Here is a 7,261-nt window from a genome sequence, read left to right as displayed (position 1 = left end):
GGGAACCGGTTCTCAACAAGAACCGGGTTTCGATACCCATCCCTACTCGCTCTACCATCACATGACAATAGAAAGCTCTACTGGGCCAGGAAGAAGGTTTAGCTTAAAACTTTGAGTTTGTTAACGATTAGTTGAGGGAAAGTGGTCTTCATTCATTCCAGAAAGAGAATTTAATTCAAGTCTAATCTGCAGAAGTTTATGGTTTTACAAAACTCAAATCCCAGTTATCTGTGAATTTATAACCACTTTTACAGTCATTCAGTTGTCAATATATTAGGACTGAGACGGTGATTACATCATGGATTTATAATTAGCTCAAAATAAAATCTGCATTTTCTCCCTCTTTCTGACAGTTGCATTCATGTCCACAGTATCAGACTGTGAGTTTCTTAACATTTATTTTATGATCAATCACTGATGACTTTCCCTGTTATAAGAGGTTGGAAGTTGAATTCAGTAATTAAATGATGTGATATAACATTTAAAACATTAAAAGTCTGAACACTAAGATATTTTTCCATTGAAAATCACCTAAATCAGTCGCAGTGGGTCAACCCTGTCACGACCCCTGGCCTGAAACACTGCTGGGGAGTTTGTTAGTCCAAATGGCATGATCAAATATTCAAAATGGCTGAGGTGAGTATTGAAAGCTGTCTTCCCTTTGTCCCCCTACTTTATTCTTACCAAATGGTATATGTTACACAGGTCAAGCTTAGTAAGATGGTGGCCCCCTATAAAATTTTAAAAACTGATGTAAGCAAGGGCATTTGTTTTTTCAAAGTGATTGAGTTGAGACCCCAGAAATCAACACGTTGACTCAAAGATTTACCCCTTTGTGAACCCAAACCCTGAGAGGACCAGGATCAAATTATGCTAGCAGCTAATGCTTCATTAATGTATCTCACGCCATGCATTTATGTTCAAGGAGCAAGGGAGCACCAGGGAGCAGATCTATTGCACAATCATACGGTCTATGTGGAGGCAAATATAGAAATCAAGGTCTTTCCTAAAACCTTCAGCCAACTCGTGATATACCGGGAGCACACATATAATGTCCAGGAACATATTGAGGGAAATCTATATACAAACAAATGGAAGAATTCATTCGATTCATGATTCCATTCAATTTGATTCGCCTCAGACAGTCAGAAATATTATTATTCAGATCAGTACATTTACATGTTTTTGTATCTATAGAAAGGAAGCTGACACTTTCCAGACTTTATCAAAGGTGTGAGCATCACAGCAGATGCCTTTGTGTCAAAGTAGCTGAAGATAAAACATGAAGGTGATTTTCCTGGCCTGGGATTTTATAAAAATATTCTGCAGTAGATCACAAACGAAAGAAAACCATTAATCAACTTATGAACATTACCTCTGAAGTTACAGCGGTTTTATTAGAGACACGGCGTTTTGCATTTTGTAAAATTTTAAAAAGTTTAAATTTGTTCAGAAGCCTGTTGAACGGCAGAAATTAGGTTTTCTTTTCGGAAGTAAGTAAAAGGAAAAAAAAACATCGGCCGACAGCGTTAGTCTTGTGCGTAACAAGCAAGCGAATAATGCAGAAAACAGATTTCGGGGATAGACGGGAAACTATTCTTGAAGTACAGAGAGAGAGAGAGAGAGAGAGAGAGAGAGAGAGAGAGAGAGAGAGAGAGAGAGAGAGAGAGCTGTGCATGAAATGTGATTTTATTGTGGTGGAAGCAAAACAGCAAAAGTAAGAGGGAATTCATGAGGATGTCTATGTGAAGCTTAGTTTGGATCTTCTTTTGCTGCTGGTTCGGTCAATATTGTTTGGAGAGAGATAAAACTAACAGCTTTAGAATCAGCGCAAAAAGGGCGTAAACACCCGCCGAAACATCAGAATCAGCGAGCTGTCGGCTTTCAGCCCCCACCGTGTCCGTGCCGTTGGATGAGAAAGGCGACATCTCACTGATTCTGATCCGTCGGCGGGTCCGCGCTGTGTGTTTACATCTTTGTGCAGAAGCTGTGTACCTGTTCTCATTTACTGTTTTAAATGTTTGGTGGTTGTCAAAGATTTGTGACGTTTCACCTGAGATTCTGGAATTTTGGGCAAAATATATTTATATAAAAAAATCGATTGAGGATTTTAATGAATCGATATCACGCTATCCAAGCCAGAATCAATTTTAATCGATGAATGGATTATTAAAACCCACCCCTAGTGATTACTGCCAGGTGTGGAAGCCCAAAATGAGCTCTGCCCAGGCAGTGAGGAGACAGGGAGAGAGAGAGCAGGAACAAGATCAAAACACACACAACACCCAGGGTTACCTGGGTGTTGGCGATGGAACTCTCGGAGCATATACTTATCTAGAACAGCTGACCGAGGCACTGAGGAAAGTTCTTCTGGCCTCCCAGTCAACCAAGTAGTGGAACCCCCGCCCCCCGGCATCTGGAGTCCATAATGCGGGAGATGGTGTATGCCGGTTGCCCATCAGTGACCCATGTCCCATGGTGTATTCTAGAGATGGAGTCCAATGGCGGTCTGCGAGAGCCTTGTTCCATTCCTTTGTCTGGAGTAGTGCTGCCTCGGTGGCCCCTTCCCGGTGGTACCTGTGCATATGGTGTTGCTCACTTTCAATGGCCAGAAATGGGGGAGGGCCCAGGGATGCTTCAAAAGTTGAAACTGAAGGTGGCTGAAGAGGTGAGACAATTGCAGGCTTTTTCAATCCATGGTAGTTGTTCGCTTCAGATGGCTTGATTGGTGGAAGCCACACATCGCAGAGCATTCTTGGTTGGTCTGCTCTCATTGCCCGTTACTCTGTGGGTGCTTCAAAATGAGTACCTTTGGAGAACCGGTCAACAATTGTCAAAATAGTTGATGAAATCCAAGGTTATATGAGACCAGGGCTGGCCAGGTGTAGGTAGTGGTTGAAGCAATCCAGAGGGTGGTTGGTTAGACAGTATGTTTTGGACACACGTTGAGCAGGCGGTGACGTATTACCGCACGCTTTTGGCCAACGTGGGCCACCAAAAGTAGCGCTGGAGGAACTACATTGTGCAATTAACTCCCTGGTGACAGGTAAACTGAGCTGTGCAGCATTGCAGCATCTGCAGGAAAACAGAAAAGGGCACAAACAGTCGTTCTCGGGGGCTCGTTCCAGGGTCAGATTCCGTCTCCTGGGTTTTGTGAATCAGGGATTCTATTTCCCAGGTCACGGCTCCTATAGAGCAGGAGGTGGGAAGGGCAGGACAGGGGTCCAGTATTGTCAGGAGAGTGCATCTGGTTTCACGTTACAGGTCCCAGGTCTGTAGGTGATTGAAAAATTAAAGCGAGTGAACTCCCTGCCAAGAGTTGAGCTGCTTCACTGAGTGGAGGTACTCCAAGGTTTTTTTGGTCTGTCCAGACGATGAACGGTTGAATAGTGCCTTCCAGCCAGTGTCTCCACTTCTCTAGGGCCAGTTTTATTGCCAGCATCTCCCGATCGCCAATTTCGTAGTTGCGCTTTGCCAGAGAGAGATGGGTGCATGGGTGGAGCTTATCACCCTTACTTTGGGATAATACTACTCCAATCCCAGAATCAGACGCGTCCACCTCCACCACAAAGGGCTGATTCCGGTCTGGCTGGCAAAGGATGGGTGCCGAAGCAAACTGCTCTTTGAAGTGGAGAAACGTCCTGAGCCGACTGGTCCCAAGAGATCTACTAAAGTTGGGGTTACACTAACGTGGGTCAATACAATGGTCCAGCGACAAGACACACTGAGGCACCATCTTAAATAGTGGCCAATAGACCGCCCAGGTAATGAGCTTCAGGTGTGTGATTACTGCCAGGTGCGTGGGCCAAAAGTGTGGGCCAAAGACACCACTGAACAAAGGCAGCAAAATAACCAAGCTAACATTAACAGTGAAATTAATCCTGCTTGTACTGTGATATTCGGGACAGAAAACCAGGCAGTATTCAAAGTCTGTATACATTTCAGGTTGTTCTGTTTGTGGATATATTACTGACTTTAATTATCCATAAAATCGTCACATTCTGTGTAAGATTAAAGTCAACTTTTGATTGATTGATTGATTGATTGATTGATTGATTGATCGTACTTTATTCATCCCGAGGGGAACAGTGTATATTTGCTGGACTTCTGTCAAAGCTGGGAAGCCGCCAAAAGAAAGCCCCAGCCGATCCAGGAGAGAAGGACAACCGCTAACTAAGCAAAAACCTGTAGTGATCCCGTATGAGTCAGGAGTATATTGGAACTAGTGATGTGTCGGTCGCGAATGAAATGGCTCTTAGAGCCGGATCTTTGATGTGAACGACGCGAGCCGGCTCCTTATCGCGAGCCATGTTTTTTTTTTTCTCTCACCCTCTCTCTCTCTCTCTCTCTCTCTCTTGCACTTTTTTCTGCTTCACTCTGCACGCGAGCCTTGTGCTTTGCGCTGGGAAGAGGTTGGAGGGGCGGTAGTTACACTCGCAGTAGCACAGGAACAGAGCAGGAGGGAGAGAGAGAGAGAGAGAGAGAGAGAGAGAGCCAGGGACAACAAGGTCACATTAGAAAGGTATAGTAATCATCCACAACTATTTTCAGTTGCAGATGATAAAGGATTCAGAAAGTTTATTCATGCAGACCCATATGACAGAGAATGTGTCACGGTCCGGGGCAGCGGCCGTGTGAAGAGTGGAAAGGAGGACTCAAATGCAGCACTTACTCAGATGTGAAGGTGATTTATTGATAATACCAAACATAAAGTGGAGATGGCAAAACAGAACTAAGGATGAACTAAACTGGGCGAAACTACACAAAGGAGTGGCAAACCTGAACATGAAGGGAGAACAGCAGGGAGAGCACGCAGGGGATTTCACAGGGTATGAACACAGACGACGCGACGAGGAGCAGAGGAAAACACACACTATAAGTACACAGAGAGACACTGGGAAATCACACACAGGTGGGAGACACAGCTGGACCTGATTAACCTGACGAGACAGGGGAACACTAACACCAGGGACAAATAGAGGGAGCACAAACCCAGAACTCAGTATCTAAAATCCCAAACACAAACCATCCCAAAACAGCCACGAATAATAATGAAAGTAATAACAATAAAGAACATAAACACAAAGTCACTGAGTCATGGCCGCAGGACCATGACAGAATGTGCATCTTCTTTTTGTTTTCATATTTTAATTTATATTTAATTGTGTTGTGGTTTGCAATGTTTTGTGTTGTTTCACTTTAAATTTGTTTAAAAGGAAAAAGCTTTGAATAGTGAATAGTTGGTTTTTGTATTATATGATTTATTTATTACATTTTATGTGGAGTGAATAAATAAAAGTATATTTACGGTGGCGCCTAGAGACAAAGCACGTAAAAACTCCAAAACACGTAAAAACTCCGAAGCACATACAAACTCAAAACACGTACAAAAGACAACAGAAGTGCTCCAGAATTCTAGGGTCAGTGTGCTTTTGTTACCTAGTGGCTACACAAGCCAGGAAGTACCAACGACCGGATTTGGTGTGTGGTAGTAACAGGTAAATGAATATTTTTTAAAATTATTTCAATATATATGAGTGCTTGTGTATAAATACACAAACAATACACATAAGGGTACATCTGTCAGCATGTTACAATGCTGTGATTGCAGCCATTCCCCAACTCTTTGTGAAAGGTACTCATGGCCATTGATCAGTAGCCTTTGATCAGTGGCTGTTGATCAATGGTCATAAGAATTTTAATCATGATGAAGGAACTGACCTCCGAGCCCATTGTTCCTTCAGTGGGCTGGTTTCAGTCATTATGCAAATGTACTGTTTATAAGATTGGGAAAACCTGCAGTCAGCTGAGACTGAAAAAAGTCACTTGGATGAGTGACAAAACGTTTCTCCCACTGAAAACGCTACTTCCAGATGAACAGAATCAACTTTTGGAGATCCAGACAGAGATGATCCAAGGGATCCGGTGAGATCCGTTGTGATCGAGAAGCTGCCAAAAAGACAAACGTCCAAATGAAGGTTAGTATTGTTACTTTTGAGTGTGGTGACCGGGTGGATTACAGTAAGCTGAGAGAGCACAAGGTGAGCAGAGATCTGTGGCAGCCTACACTAACGAAGGTTAGCTGAAGATCTGGCAAAGAGTAGTAGTGAGTAGGGATGGGTACCGGTATCCGGTGCCGTTCTGACATAAACAGTAATAACCAGACCGAAAAGCAGCGCACATTTCGGTGCTTTATTTCGGTACTTTTTTTTCCTGAGCTGTGATACACTTTAGATTCTAGCCAATCATTTTACGTTTCCGAGGATAGTAGGCGGGGCCAGGTACGTACGCTCTTTTAGAGCAGAGCTACAGATTAAAAATGTCCAAAGCGAAGCGGTCAAAAGTCTGGCTGTACTTCACAGCAAAAGATGCAAACTCGGCAGCCTGCAACAAGTGCTTTAAGCTGATACTGTGATACTGTCAAAGGAGGTAACACCTCAAATCCGATGAAACACCTGACGACGCATAGCGTTTTTTTTTAAAAGCCGAGAAATGCGCCGTATTTAATAGCTTGCTGCGAGACCTCACACCGAGCGCATCTACTGCGGGTGTGGTGCCTGTTATCGGACCCGGATTTAGCAACGTCCCCCAAAAACAGGAAGAGGAGAGTCCTGGCCCCTAGCCCTGCCAGTGCAGCAGAAATGATGAGGATGATGATGCAGCAGCAGCCGTTCTTCTCTGTGTGAGTAGCTTAATGTTGTTCGTGTGTAATTTACGTTGAGTAGGCTAACCACGTTATTAAATTAATGCATGTAAGGTGAACTAGCAAACACCATCATAGCTACATGCAGCTGTCTTCTTGTTTGATGGCAGACACTCCCTTCACCCTGGCCAAAAAGGCTGAAATGCCCAAAGAAAAAGTGGAAAACAGCTAAACATGAGAGGTTTTTGGACAAAGTTTGTGTTTTCCATTGTTTAAGCACTGCTTCCAGCTAAGAGTGATACCATATATGCCCCATAGCTGCAGAAAAGGCTAACATTGTTATCTTTTTACAAAAAAACAGCTGAACATGAGAGGTTTTTGGACCAATCTTGTGTTCTCCATTCTTTAAGCACCGGTTTGAGCACCGTTTAAGCACCAGCACCATTTCAAAAGTACTGGTTTGGCACCGGTATCGGATAAAACCTAAACAATACCCCTCCCTAGTTGTGAGTGCTAGTCTTAAGTACTGGTGGCTTAATTGCCAACAGTTGTAGACTACACGCTGGAATGCGGCGACTCCACCCAGAGGTGGAACCACTGGCTCTATGGAAAAAAAAT

The sequence above is a fragment of the Rhamphochromis sp. 'chilingali' genome (assembly GCF_963969265.1).
Source record: "Rhamphochromis sp. 'chilingali' genome assembly, chromosome: 18".
In the NCBI taxonomy this organism is placed as follows: domain Eukaryota; kingdom Metazoa; phylum Chordata; class Actinopteri; order Cichliformes; family Cichlidae; genus Rhamphochromis; species Rhamphochromis sp. 'chilingali'.
This window is presented reverse-complemented; position numbering follows the sequence as displayed.